The sequence below is a fragment of the Epinephelus lanceolatus genome, chromosome 19 (genome assembly GCF_041903045.1).
Source record: "Epinephelus lanceolatus isolate andai-2023 chromosome 19, ASM4190304v1, whole genome shotgun sequence".
Lineage (NCBI taxonomy): Eukaryota > Metazoa > Chordata > Actinopteri > Perciformes > Serranidae > Epinephelus > Epinephelus lanceolatus.
This window is the reverse complement of record NC_135752.1, coordinates 4,604,388-4,620,437: the sequence shown is the minus strand read 5'-3', so window position 1 is coordinate 4,620,437 and position 16,050 is coordinate 4,604,388. Positions and strand designations below refer to the sequence as shown.

The following is a 16,050-nucleotide window of genomic DNA, read 5'->3' as shown; positions in this document are numbered from 1 at the left end:
TGTCCCTTTTGATATAATTATATCTTATATTAAAAATGATTAATCTCAGAATGTTCTGCAGTACACTGAGCAATTACAAAGGCTGTTTTGTTGTTAACTTACCAGGTAGAGCTGAGGTTACAGCAGACACAGATGGAACAGTGGGCACAGTGGATGGAGCAAAGGATGGAGATGGACCTAAGATGAAAAACAACAACAACAACAAAAGCTAGCCATGTTAGATGTCATATTACTCTTGAAAGCTATGCTGCTCATTTTCTAAATAAATAATCAGTAAAATATAGGGAAATTAAATTAATATTTTTGGACAAAATTATTCATCTCAGAATGTTCTGCAGTGCACTGAGCAATTACAAAGGCTGTTTTGTTGTTAACTTACCAGGTACAGCTGAGGTTGCAGCAGACACAGAGGGGACAGTGGGCACAGTGGATGGAGCAGAGGATGGAGATGGACCTAAGATGAAAAACATAATGAGCATAATAGGGAGTTGATGTAAAAGGAATATGTTTATTTACTCACATAAATTACTGTGCTCTGCCACAAACAATTGCAAACAACATATCTCAAACTATAAGTTAACTAAGTTAATTCATTAATGCAAAAACATATTGCTAGTGAATGTCACCGCCTTTGTAATTAACATTAGTTGTTATTAAACATTTGCTATCAAACGTTATCAAAAACGTTGTTTTGATGCCAAAAAGTGACCCAGAATATATATATGTATACAAAGTATCAACGTATTCAAAGTATTACACACACACACAAAACATTAGCTTGAATAGTAAGCTATCTAACCTACCAGTTAAAAAAGAGAAATTTCTCTAGTTTTGGACTAACGTTAGCTAGCTAATTTGCTATTATAGGCTAACGTATTTGGAACAAAATATCAACTTTAATTATGGACTTTCCTAATCTGAGGAAACTTTCAAAATCTCCTTGACACCAAACGTTACATTACCAAGACATGCAAACATACCTTTTATCTTGTCGTTTTTTTCTCCTCTTCCTCTTTCTTCCTTTTTCTTTTTTCTGCCCCTGAAGGGTGTGTCCTTTTTTGCGACATTATTAGGCCTTCCACCTGCTCCTAGCTCCTTGGATGCGCAGTGCGCACTGCACGGCTCGATGCACGTTACTAGTGGAGCTCTGACATTTAGAGCAGAGAGGCAGTAGGAAACTACACTCTGTTAACATAATATTGTCCTTTTGTACAAGAACGTACATTTGATAATATATGAATCATCATCACTCACACATGGGAAAAAAAAAAATTATTACTTTTTTCTTTTTTTAAGTTAATAGCTCTTGGGGCCCCCCCTAGTGGTCACGGAGCCCTAAGCAGGAGCTTAGTTCGCTTATGCCTTGGGCTGGCTCTGTCTCAAGGCATGCTGGGAAACTCCACTCATTTAGCCCCAACATGTCACAATGTGTCCACAATGATAATGTTTTTTTTATTGGCCTTAAACTAATTTGGCTTCATAGATTTTAGTCAAATTAACTCAAATCTCAAATATTGTTGACTTAACATAAAAAAATGATGTCAGGCTCACAGGGGATAGGTTTTTGTGCCAAGTAAACATACATTTGTATGTCATTTTGACACATTTGTGTAGACTTAACCATTTTTATATTTACAGTGTGGGCTACTGTAGATACAACACGGCTGTCTCTGTGGAAGAGGATCTGCTCCATATGTAGATACAAATGGCTCACTTGAAGGTACCAAAGTCTGTAAAGGCTGATACACACCTTGAAAAACTTTTATGGACAGGTGTGTAGGAGCATAGAGTCCAGACAAAAAGAAAAAAGGTGCTCGCACACTGTCCTTTAACTTGCAAAGTGCTTTATTAACAGCAACGTTTCGGTCCTCAGACCTTTGTCAAGCAGAGATGAAGACACAATGACACACCAAGCAGATATAGCCTACTCTGTGAGATGCAGCTGACACAAAATATATCCATACACAATGATAGAAAATACATCCATACACAATCGAAAATTAGTTATAGAAAAATATCATAGAAAATGCTATAGAGAAATTCTGTACATAAAAATCACATCTAGGCCTTCAATACCTGACAATAGAAACATGATAATTAGTGGATTAAAACACAAATCCTTAATAATATGAGAAAATGTTTCTGTTTCTTCTAAATGTTTCTTTTTTTGTGTCAGCATTATCTCTGATTGTTGGTTTTCCTACAGAGAAACATATATTGACCTTCACTATTGTATGCATTTTTCTGTCATCAAATATAGACAGTCTCTCAGTCTTATTGTATGCTATTGTCATCTAAGAGGGTCTTAAGAAGGTTTATGTGATTATTGTCTTTAAATTATTATGTATTTTTTGTATTATTGTATCATTTTCCACTATTTTTGTTGTGGGAGGTCCTTGTGATTGCTAGTTGTGTGCAGCTTGACATGACTGACTTATTGCCCTCTGTTTGCTCAGTCTCTGATTGGCTGCATCTCACAGAGTAGGCTATATCTGCTTGGTGTGTCGTTGTGTCTTCATCTCTGCTTGACAAAGGTCTGAGGACCAAAACGTTGCTGTTAATAAAGCACTTTGCAAGTTAAAGGACAGTGTGTGAGCACCTTTTTTCTTTTTTTCACTTGAAGGTACCAAAAACACAAAGATTCTTGTTTTCAGGTGATAATGCACCAAGGAAAACACAGTAATGAATATAATAAACCTTTAAGAGAGGACATCTTTTATAAGTTAAATATGCAGACATGAAACTGTCAGTGCCAGCGGACAGTACACAGTCACATACTAAACAGGCTTCTGTTTTATCCTGTTGTTGATTAAAGATTAAACTGTGCACAACTGTCTCATACAAGTTGACATCTTCACCTTTGTGTGTTTGTGTACTCCCATGTGCATTAGAGAACATTTGTCATGGTTTGTTCTACCCGGTAACGCTGAAAACAGTACCAAATTAATATTTGACCTTTTAATTTTACACTTTTGTTTCTTTTAGGGATTGTTCTTTATTTATCAGAGGAGGGGGTGGCTGTGGTGTGACTTTGTTTGTTTGTTTTTCCCTTTATTTTGACCCTCCCAAGAGCTACAAATATATTTTCCTCAGTGACAGACAGAAAATGCGTGACCCTCCCTCCCACCATAAATTAGTAATTAGATTTTTAAAGCTTACCCTTTGATACTTGAAATTTAAAAGTTAAGAGTTAAAGACAAATTCCTGGAGTTGAAAAGACCCTTGGGTTTTCACTTATGTCTGACAGAAGCATTTGTCGCAAAGGATGTGCCCAAGGATCTTTGGAAATTTAAAAATACAATGATAATTTCTGTTTATACAGTTTCAGACTATGATAAATTGTGTCATTTAGGCGATTTTTAAAGCAATGAAGCCTTCCAAACCCACAGTTAATGTTTTCTTTAAAAATTGGTGGTGAAATAGATACAAAATACATGCATTTACACACAGTTGGCGGTTTTAATTCTACCTTACAGTACAATGGACAGTAATTCATATACACATGTTGATATTTACTGTATATATTGATCCTCCTGCACATGCCTGATGACAAATCAGTGTAGCAGATGTCTAAAACTGTCTGTAAAGTGGAAGTGTGAGTGCAATAAAATATGAACCGTGAAACAAATACTTACTTTTGTCATTTGTCCATTTTGATCTTGTCATACTGATTACCTCTTTGTTTTAGCCACTTGTCATGAAATTTTTTATAAGCCTTAACAGGCTTATAACATTTAGTGTTTCTTTTTGTCACCTTTATATTCTGTGCTTTGTCTTTTTTTTATGTTTACCAGGAAATGAGCTGTGTACACTGGCTTTATGGTGGTAAATAGTGTTAGGGTCAATTGCTGACATCCATCAGACATTTTGTTTGAAAATGAAAGTGTTGAAGTCAGGTCATAATATAATGGGCTGAGATGAAAATACTTACCACTTGTTTTGAGAGACAGCATTGGTTTCTGCTCTTGGGGGGGAAAAACTGAAAAGAAGAATTGCTGACAAACTTAAAATAATTACTGTAATTGGTAACACACAAACAAATTAGTTTTATTCCAAATCAAGTTAACAAGTTAAATTAACACAGTTGCTTTGAAATTGAGTTGGAAAAAAAGTGTTTTACCAGTTGAAGCATTTTTTTTCTTCTGGAAACAAAATGAAGCTCAGAACAATAGTTTAAGTCTGCTGCACAAAATGTCTCCCCAGAAAAAATAAGGAAATGTCTTGAAGGCACACCATTTTGACAACAGTTTTTAATAATAGAAAACAGGAACTGGGCAAAGCAAAAAGAGAACTGCAACTTGCAAAGACAGACTTACTGTAATTTGGACCTACATATGTAATTTGAGGAAGTCAAACACATTTATTCACTGTGCAAAGCTGCTCTGCTCTTTCCACACTCTGTCAAGCATGCATACATGTGTTTAATGAAATGCAAATACATCACTATGGCCGAGTCCATATCACCATGTTCTGCAGAGATGTCAGGCGGAACTGTTGCAAAATGCCCTTCAGCTACAGTATTATAGTAGTATAATGCTGTGATAAAGTTATAGTAGCGCTTTGAAAGAGGGGACCTTCAAAAAGCCTAATATGAACATTTTGGCTTTGTTTGCAATTTTTTATTTCTGAATAATTAGTGCCACAAATAATTTAAAATTTATTGAATAAATCGGTTGAAAGACTGAACTGTGTATTAAAAAATTGTGGAACTCTATGAGGCCCTTCTCACCCCTTAAACACACGAAATGGTTAACTCTGGCCTTGCACAAGGATTCGTCTCTGAACCCAGGGAAAGGGAAATTGGGGTTTGCTAAAGACTGCATATACATAGGGCCCAGAATTTTGTGCTACACCCTTTTCCTGCCTCCCTGGCAGAAACCATCAAAGGAACCCAGTGATGCAGGTTATGTTTTCTTTAAGCAGAGCTATTCTGGTGCCCAATTTTTAAATGGCTTAGATTTTATTGTGGGCTTACAGACTGTATGCTGATCAGACAGACAGATATTCATTAAGTGCAGAGATTAAATTATTTAAATGGTTTCTTTTTGGTCTTTCTAGAAAGCTGAAACATGATAGTAAGCTCCTCTCCTCGTGTTAAACTGATTGCATCTACATGATTCTATTATGTGTACTGGTAAAACTTGTAGATCTCACAGGGGTAGTGTTGTTGCTTTACAGATTAAATTAAATGTCCTGTGAGATGATATTCATACCAGTCATGATTACCTACCAAAACACTAATATCAAAAACCTTTTTCTCATAACCAGGTTCACTGATTGAAGTAAGTTTTCCCAATGCTTGTCAAAGTTCTGTTGCTCCACAAGGTGGAGCCATATGGAGTAAAGTTAAGGGTAAATCTAATCTTCCAGTTTAGTTTTTGTTTATGAAATTCTAATGGGAAGTTTTGGAATATCATATCATCCTAACTAAACCCATTCCTTTAAGTTTTGCTGAAAGTAAGACTAGTCAAGATTGATGTAGTGAGAGCTCTGTATGTGATGGGACTGCAGGGGTCATCAGAGTAATCAAATTTCACAGACCTGTATTAGCTGTAGTTGATAACTCTGTATAAGTTAACTTTGACACCTAATGTAATTTTTTTAAATTGAGACCTATGTAGCCCCTCAAGGCTACATTTCAGCTGGGGTAAGAACAGCTGCGGAAGTAAAGACACTTCCTTCAGTGGGAAGAAACGTGAGCTGTAAGGCTGCAGTACGAAGACCACAAAGTGTAAAGTAGACATTGTATCGTGAGACTTTCCATTCATCAGCACATCAACTCCAAACAAACCTAAACCACCTTACCTTCATGAACTACTGTCTGTATGTAGCCTGTTCAACTTCAAATGTCAGTGTTGCACAATCTCTTCCATGCTGTGCTTCGCTGTTTTCCTTGTCACTTTGACTCTGACAATGTGATGCAGATCACTGTAGCAGGATCAAGAAAATATTACTTTTAAATATTATTTATATATATATATATATATTTAAAAATGTATTTTATTATTTGCTTAAAATGCAATTTTAGAGACACAAAAACATGGATGTTTCTCTGTGTTTTTATGTTTTGCTGTTAGTTAAAAAAAACTAGAAACAGGATTTGAAATTAGAGAAGCCTTCTTTGTAGAAGATGTGTGTAATACCTGTGCACATTGATGCAGATTAGAGGTTGTTTTTTTTAACAACCTAATAATCATAAGAAAACTAATTGTGATCTTGATGTATTGGCTTAGTTACAGATGTAATGGAGTGAAAGGAAGCTTTCATAACACTTATCCATTAAGCTTTTGGGTATATATAAATTATCAATATTACTAATAATTGTTTACCAGTTTGTAATATAGAAGATTGAGATTGGAATAGGGTTTGTACTGTATACAATAACTGAGATATAAATACAATACAATATCTCAACTATTGTATATATGGTTGTTATAGATAAATAATGTATTACTAAAACACAATATCCACCTCAGCTACAGCCTGCTCACCCTGCTGCTGTCTGACAAGTGATGCAAACAGCTCTTCCTGCACTCTCTCTCTTAATCACATTCATCAACTTTTGCTGTGAAAGTATTTAAAACATTTTGATTCAAATACATTTTGGCAGATGTGTTGTAGTAAAGCTGCTGGATTTTGGACACAATTGTCCCCCTGTCCTCTACCACTAAAACTGGTCTGCAACCATTGCAATCCATTTTGCAAGCAAGTTATTTAGTCGGTCACAGGTAGACTTAGTCAGTTTGCATCTGAACGCCTGGTCAAGTATGACTTGACAAGGGTGGCTGCTAGCACTATCATCAAAGGCTGTGCGAGCTCGAACCTCCAGGTTCGCTGCTAAATGCTTTGAGTTAAGGTGATATTTCAGGCTAAAACTTCAATGGTACGAAAATTCCTGTGCTCCTATTAACAGTTCCATCTGGGCGTTTTTGTAAATGTTCTATTCATGGGGTCAAGCAGCATCATCTCGTCTGCCTCCATCATGTGACAAAGCCCCTGTGGCCTTCAGTGATGCACCGGGTCAAAGTGCACCATGGAACATGATTAATCAGCATTAATTTTTTTGAGACGTCTTCTTCTCATCACCTGAAATGGTTTCCACTTCACAGGTGTGCCTTATCAGGGTTAATTAATGGAATTTCTTGCTTTATCAATGGGGTTGGGACCATCAGTTGTGTTGTGCAGAAGTCAGGTTAATACACAGCCGACAGCCCTATTGGACAACTGTTAAAATTTATATTATGGCAAGAACCAATCAGCTAACTAAAGAAAAACGAGTGACCATCATTACTTTAAGAAATGAAGGTCAGTCAGTCCGGAAAATTGCAAAAACTTTAAATGTGTCCCCAAGTGGAGTCGCAAAAACCATCAAGCGCTACAACGAAACTGGCACACATGAGGACCGACCCAGGAAAGGAAGACCAAGAGTCACCTCTGCTTCTGAGGATAAGTTCATCCGAGTCACCAGCCTCAGAAATGGCAAGTTAACAGCAGTTCAGATCAGAGACCAGATGAATGCCACACAGAGTTCTAGCAGCAGACCCATCTCTAGAACAACTGTTAAGAGGAGACTGCGCCAATCAGGCCTTCATGGTCAAATAGCTGCTAGGAAACCACTGCTAAGGAGAGGCAACAAGCAGAAGAGATTTGTTTGGGCCAAGAAACACAAGGAATGGACATTAGACCAGTGGAAATCTGTGCTTTGGTCTGATGAGTCCAAATTTGAGATCTTTGGTTCCAACCGCCGTGTCTTTGTGAGACGCAGAAAAGGTGAACGGATGGATTCCACGTGCCTGGTTCCCACTGTGAAGCATGGAGGAGGAGGTGTGATGGTGTGGGGGTGTTTTGCTGGTGACACTGTTGGGGATTTATTCAAAATTGAAGGCACACTGAACCCGCATGGCTACCACAGCATCCTGCAGCGACATGCCATCCCATCCGGTTTGCATTTAGTTGGACGATCATTTATTTTTCAACAGGACAATGACCCCAAACACACCTCCAGGCTGTGTAAGGGCTATTTGACCAAGAAGGAGAGTGATGGAGTGCTGCGGCAGATGACCTGGCCTCCACAGTCACCGGACCTGAACCCAATCGAGATGGTTTGGGGTGAGCTGGACTGCAGAGTGAAGGCAAAGGGGCCAACAAGTGCTAAACACCTCTGGGAACTCCTTCAAGACTGTTGGAAAACCATTTCAGGTGACTACCTCTTGAAGCTCATGGAGAGAATGCCAAGAGTGTGCAAAGCAGTAATCAGAGCAAAGGGTGGCTATTTTGAAGAAACTAGAATATAAAACATGTTTTCAGTTATTTCACCTTTTTTTGTTAAGTACATAACTCCACATGTGTTCATTCATAGTTTTGATGCCTTCAGTGAGAATCTACAATGTAAATAGTCATGAAAATAAAGAAAACGCATTGAATGAGAAGGTGTGTCCAAACTTTTGGCCTGTACTGTATATATTGATATAGGAAAGGTGATAAATTGTTTTTGAGTTACAAGCGAGTTAAAAAAGGCACAGAAGAATGAGAAGTATGCAACACGACATGAGTGTGATCACACTAATGATGCAAGGAGGCTACATTTGTGAAATGTTGCTGAGGTGCAGGTTTGAATGAAAATGGGGGGCCACACAAACACACTGTAGAGTGCGGACACTCACTATATCTGTATTCCAGATATTTGCCCAGCCTCTACCCCTAACCCGAAGCATACTAACATGGCTAACCCCATACCTTAACCCTTAGATGCATGAACTACCAATACCTACACTCTTCCATAAGTGGGGTCAAAAATGACCCCAGTTAGAATCAGTGCATTTTATGTGATGAACTTAAGCAGTTTCTTTAATTTTGGTTAAAGATGATGATTTGTATTATATTTTGGTCAACAAAAGAATGATTTCATGTTTGACATGTTCATTTAGGCTATCACTTTTTATTAACATTTTAACAACTAATGACATCATTGAATAATCAATAATAGTATAATAGGCTACCTAACGGGTTAGATTTTATTACAAGGAAGCTATAAATATCATAGTAAGTCTGCTTATCTCTACACAACAAATGCGGTAATGTTAGCTAGCTTACTAAGATAGCTAACCACACACACACACACACACACACACACACACACACACAAATTATGGTTAGATTTTATTACAAAGAAGCTATAAATATCATAGTAAGGCTCCTTATCTCTACACAACAAATGCAGTAATGTTAGCTAGCTAACATTACAGTACTAACATTACATAGTAGCTAACTAGTACCTACATTGTAGTTAGCTAACACTAGCTAGCTTAGTTAGCTAGTGTTAGCTAACTACAAAGTAGGCTGATTTGATGACAATAATACTATACTTTATCACACAAAAGTCATGGATGTGGAAAATAAGTTCATATTTTATAACGTCATATGTATTCCAAGAGTATAATACTTAGATGTATGTTGCTGTATAAAAACCTCCTGGGTGGTTAGACTGCTGGCATTAGATGTGTAAGTGCTACAGTAAATGTATAGCTGACAGTCACAGCTGATAAGAATCAAAGATTCCTAGGTCTAACCCTTGATATTACATAGGAAATGCTTGGGGTCATTTTTGACCCCACTTATGGAAGATAGGGGTAGTGATACATAAACAACAATTTCTTAAAAAAAATTTAAATGCAAATGGTTTCATGTCAAAAACATGTTTTATGAGGAATAGGCTACCTGGAATATGAAATGATAAAAACTTTTAATTCCATAGATATTGTAGAAAAACAACCCCTGGGGTCATTTTTGACCTCACTTATGCATCTAAGGGTTAATTTAACCCATATCTAGGCCTAACCTTAACCATTACACTAGGGTTTAATCCTCAAACATCTGTTTGAAGAAGTGACAGCTGGATAAAATGTCTCACTCTCAAGATGTAAAACTCACGTTTTACCTCACAAAGTCACACATCTTTCTTGCTAAAGTTACAGGAAATACATTTCACATTTACAATAAGAAAACACCTTTCAAAATTGACTTTCTCAATTTAATTAAATTGAAATCATTTAATTAAAACAGAACATAACTACAGGACATAACTACCAATCAGTAAAGGGCTGGTGATGTGCATTTCAATAACAGTATACTGTGGGTGTGAAACGCACCAAAGCCAGCAGGAACTTCCTGGTTGGTAAAAATGTTCTGCTTATGACACATGACTGACCTTGCTTACACTGCTCAGTGCTAACTTTCCACACACACACACACACACACACACACACACACACACACACACACACACACACACACTCACACACACAGATACACCAGTTAAGCAAGTGACAATATATTATAAATCCATTGAATTAATAATACATCCACCATTTAAAAAGTAAATTAGCGTTTTTGTAAAGCCTTGTTACTTAGCGATGGTGGATGATCAGCAGCCAGAACTGCATCATTTCATTTTGTCTGCTCAAGCAAACAGATTCGTACCTCTAAAAACTCTCAAGTACAAATTTGAGATTAATTGAATTTTATTTATTTGATTTTTGAAAATTATTTTCATTCTTATGTTACTTTACATGCCACTGGACTTTATTTTAGAGATAAATACTGTTCTTTTTACTCTACTGCATTCACCTGACAGCTAACGTTCTACTTGCTGGTTGCTTTTTATTGATCTGACTGATTCAGCGTATTTAAAGCTTATATAATGTACTGCATTTGGTTAAACTACCCAAACGTATAAAAAGCATTTAAAATAAGCACCAGCATAACCATAGAAATGCTGCTCATTCATGCATCAGTAAGAATAATGATCAGTATTATATATAAATCAAATAATGTGTATAACAGTGAATAGTGAACAGTAAATTACCACATCTATTATTACATTACATTATTAATATTAGATGATTTTTCAATAATATATTGAGTTGCAACATTTCAATGTTTATCTATTCAATATATTGCTAAATTTAGTAATAACTGTGTAGTAAAACTGTGATTTTATAAATTCTGAATTATAAAATTACGATTTTAAAATTTGAAATCTTTAATTGATTAATTAATTTAATTTTTGGTATTTTTTTTAAATTACAACTTTTTAGGAAGCAAAGACTGAATTCCTCATACAGTCTATATGTGTCTATATTTATTATTATTATTATTATTATTATTATTATTATTATTAATAATAATAATAATAATAATAATTGTTATTATTATATTTTTATCATTATTTTATTTTTTTTATCTAACAACAACATCATCATTCACCACACTGTACATATATATATGACTAGCTCCCTATTTGTAATATCCAGTCATATTTATTTAGGATTAGTCATTGTCACATGTGGTCAGTCAGATTTCTCATCCCTTAGAATTTTTCTTCATAGTAGAACAGAATAATTTTTATATATATATATATATATATATATAATACATCAATGATGTAGTACAAATCAGTCAAATGTAAAATATGAAACCTAATCATGACTAAAAAAACAAGGTAATACACATTATCACTGCAATATTACAGTTTCTGTTACCAAAACTTCACTAACAGACATAATGTAGCCCAAAAACAAGGTCGAGGTTCAATTAGAAGATTTTTTGGAGCTTCCATCTACATCTTACGGTCGTCCTCAGCAGAATTTTCTCTCTCTTTCTTTTTGTTTCCTCAATATATTTTTATCCAACTACAGTACTGTTTCCAAGGTCAACAATGAAGTTTCTTCCTCAATAAAAAAAAAAAGAAAAGAAAATGTAAAAAAATATGATGAAACCCATCTGAGTGATCTTGGAGTTATTTGCGCTGTCGCTTGTGTCATCGCAGTTATCACATCATTTCCTGCACGCGGCAGACGTGTTGGTCAGTGTACAGATAAAAAAAAGAAAAAGAAAAAAAGGAAGTAAAAGAATTAAATTGTCAAGGAAGTCGTTGAAATGAGGAAGCTTCAGCACTCCACCACTTCACTGTGTACCAGCACACGGACAGACTGTTAATGTGGTCCAGCCAGGATCAACTGTGAGTGACTGTCTGGTTTCATGTGGTTCTAAAAGCATATTTTCTGTTTGTCAGGAGCTGGCTGAATTTAAGATGATGTGTTCACATGTTGTTCAGACTGCTGGCAGCTGATATGTTGAAGGACTGAAGGAGCAGAACTAGTGGAGGATCAACACTGCAGCAACATTGCATATAGTAAGTATTCAGTATTTATGTTTCCTTTCTTATCTGGTTAAGATAGACTTTTTGGACTTCACTGCCACAGTTCCTTGTTTCAAAATGAAAAATTACAGTTCCTTTTCTTCCTGGGTTTTATGTCTTAACAAGTAATTTCATCTCTCACTTTACTGAGTAATTTTTGAAAAAACATGAAAGACATCGGCAGAAGGGAATGAAATCATTCCACTAATCGCCAGTGCAGTTTCAGGAAATGAATTATCTTGAAATGAATCAAACATTTAACAGCATAGAATCATTTCATGTGTTTCAAGACAAACTAAGTGCCCTGTTATTGCCTTTTTATTAACTTACCTGAAATTAAATCAATATTTTAGGACTCAGGAAAGGTCTTGTAACATAGTACAAGACAAGAAGGCATTTTTCATGAGTGAAAATACAGTTTGTCCAGGTCTCTATCAGTGGATTTAAGTCCAAATTTAATGGAAGTTTACTTCCATTTCTGCTAACCAATGTGTCTGTTTCACTATATTTCAGAGGGAAATTTTATACTTTTAACTACATTATATTTTTTGATGGCTATCGTTACTTTGCCCAATATTTCAAACACAGGAGGGAACCACAGTCGAAAAACCTTCAGAAAAAAAGTAGTGTCTACTTACACTTTTCATATTTGATCTGTGACTTGTTATCAGTTCCCCTCTGAACTTACCAGGCGTTTTCATTTCAATAACTTTTTGAGACCAAAGGGATAAAGGTATGCATTATTATTTCCCAAAAAAGAAATATGATATATTGATGTGTGTAGCACAACTTTGTCTTTGCTTCTATCCAACCACATTGATCATCATACGACTCCCCAGATTTCTGCCGTGACCTTTTATGGGGTTACAACAGAATGGGGCGGCTGTGGCTCAGGAGCAGACTGACAAATGGGTTGATGGTTAAGTCCCTGGCCCCTGCAGTCTATATGCTGAAGCGTCATTGGGCAAGATGCTGAACCCCAAATTGCATGTGTGTGAATAATTTTGTGATGACCAGGTGGCAATGTTTAACTGTGTGTGAATGTGTGAATGGTGCCTGTAGTGTAAAATGGTTTGAATGGTTGCTAAGACTAGAAAAGCACTATATTAATGCAGTCCATGTATCATTTACTTTAGAGGTGGCCCTACCCTCTGAATTAAGCTACAATAAGAAATGTATTCTAATAGAGCAATTTATCTTTACAGGGGCCATTTTTCTGCAGAGGAAGTTCTTTTACTTTGATTTTTTCATGTTGCTGACTATACTTTCACTTTAGTAGAAATTTTAAATGCCTACACTGTAAATGATTTCACTGTAAAATAACAGTAAAGAGCTGGCAGCACAGATGCCAGTAACATACCCTAATTTTACAGTATTCATACCGTTTAACATTTTCACAGTCAATTACCGTAAAAACTAAATGCAGCATATTTCTGTGATTATTTGGATTTACAGTAACATTCTGTTTAGGTTGTTACATAAAGTCCTTACAGTTTACTACAGAGTTGATATTACAATAACTCAATTTATCAGTTTAACAATTATCTAAAATATCAGTCTTCAATGCAATTAAAAAGGCAGTGTCAACATGAATACTGCTACCATCTTGTTGGACAACCCAGAGAAATGAGCCCATGAGATTTTGAGAAGCAAACAAAAACAGTCAAATTTTGTCTGCTCTGAAATATGGTAGTAAACTAAAATTCTGAAATTTGGCTTGTCAGAGACTTCCCCTAACTCTTACCAAATATGACAACACCTGAAGTTAGAGCCTCATCATACTGGAATTTTTGGGCTGTTGTTGATATTAGAAAGTAAAAAATTCCAATATCAGTAAATCAATATATGTTAACGAGAATGTTCTTCCTCAGATGCAGACCATTATATCGTTACCAAAAGAAATCACCAAAAAAAAAACGCCCAGAAATATAGGCTAACTATTTGAGCTATTCAAATCTCCATCTCATTGATAAATGACATTAAAACCAGCTTGACAGCCTGATGAGCATCAGTTTGGAATCAAACATTCTTGGCAATATGACCAAGATACTGGCAAAGAAAATAAGATTATAATTATCGTCTACTTTGTGGATGCAAGACCTGATCAATGTTGATGAGGCAGGACTTGTTGATGTCCTCCAAACTGTGTACTCCTGTGTTTCCATCTATTTTTCTAAAATAAATTTGACTGTGAATAAAAGCACTAACCAGATGTCAGAATTACAATACATTTTATCGAACTTCTGACCGTGCACCAATTCTTCATGCAACACCCAGTTTCCAAAAAATACTGTAGTGTCCTGTCATTTAAAGCAGCAGCATGCTGCACAGGGCCTTTGTCCTGTTGCTTCAAGTGGAGCAGCCCACAATGCTCCAAACTGTTTTTCACGAATACAGTATATTAATGTTGGAGATTGGTTGTAAATTAACAGCAGTTGCGTACAGTGTAGCTCTTACTTGTGATGGAATTGTTCTTAAGCTAACTTAACTTAACTTAAGCTAAGGATCTGAGGATTTATTGCACCGCTGGTCTTCACAGTGCAAGAAGGGATTTGTGTAGGCCTGACTTCTTTTGTCCTGTACACTGGCTGATTTTTACCTGCATCATCACATTTTCATGTGCATTGTGAGATGCTGCTACAAAATGATTATTTCCCCACAAATCACAGGCAAGGGCACTTGTATTTTTACTGGTTTGGCACATCCAAGATCAGCAGAGACACACAGTGGGTTCGGGCTGATGAGACACGCAGCGCCATCTTCTTAACTACATCCAGACATACAGCCACTTTAGTATCTTGGTCGTTATGGAGAGATTTTGTACCCTCCTATTTCAGCCCAGTCGCCAGGAAGAAAATGTTGGCCTTGTATGTCTCTGCAAACCAAGAATACGTTACATTGTTATGTTTTATTCGTCCGTTTATTTGTATTATTATTTGGAAACCAACGAACAACAAAACCTCCTGTGATTTAGTGAGTCCTCACTGTGTTTCCAGCTGCTTTTTAGACACAAAAAGCATTGTTTTTTTTTTTTTTGCAAAACTTTGCTGCTTCTTTTGCCAGGACTGTTCCCCTAAAACAGGGCATTTTAGGGCAAACAATCTTTCCCTAACCATAACTAAATGGTTTTTGTGCCTAAACCTAACCACATTTTAAAGACAGTGTTGTTGAAACGTAAAGCTTTAATGTATCTGCTACACAACAACAGCCAAATGGAACAAACTGTGGTTTGCAGAAACATACAGCATGTTTTTCTGGATATTTGGTTGAGTGTTTTCTTAAAGAAAAGGTAAAACCTGAATTCAGACTTATTGATATGATAATCTCACCACAAGGTCCATTTAGTAGCTGTCTTTCAGTCATATTGCATGATCTTCCCCTGCAGATTGATAGTTTTACATTTTCTGCAGTTTGCTGGTTTGGGACAGTTTTTGCATTTAGCATTTGTATATAATTGATTAACAGTAATATTAGCGGTTATGCTATGCATTGCTGCTATGCAAAATACATTTTACCATCACTACAGCCTAAATTTTAAGGAGCATTGATCTGAGTGTTATTAGTTGAATTATTTATTATTTCTATCATGACCAGGGTACAAAAACTTTCAAAACATCAAACTAAACATAGCACAGATAAATAGGGATGTAAGAAAGAATGTTAAGAGGTTTACACAACTAGAATAAGAATAGAAGTGAAAATAAAAACTGTACAAGATCAACTAAAGACAAAGTTATAAGGTGAAGAGTCACCAACTTAGTATGTGAAGCCTATGTAAACCGCTACTCCAGAATAATATGTGATTCAGTTATGATACTAAGTGTTGTCTGTATTGATAGAGGAATCAGGCA

The 16,050-nt window shown here is 36.0% G+C and overlaps 1 protein-coding gene across 5 annotated transcripts in view; it reads left to right on the top strand.

Annotated features, from left to right (window-relative positions):
* syk (spleen tyrosine kinase) overlaps window positions 1-16,050 on the top strand; it is a 79,817-nt gene that overhangs the window by 5,217 nt on the left and 58,550 nt on the right. For 3 of the 5 annotated variants that reach the window (XM_033646898.2, XM_033646895.2, XM_033646899.2), the window contains exons 1-2: window positions 11,866-12,019; window positions 12,116-12,193. The gene's annotated coding sequence lies outside the window, so the exon portion shown is untranslated. The other 2 variants (XM_033646896.2, XM_078162082.1) reach the window with 2 other exon arrangements.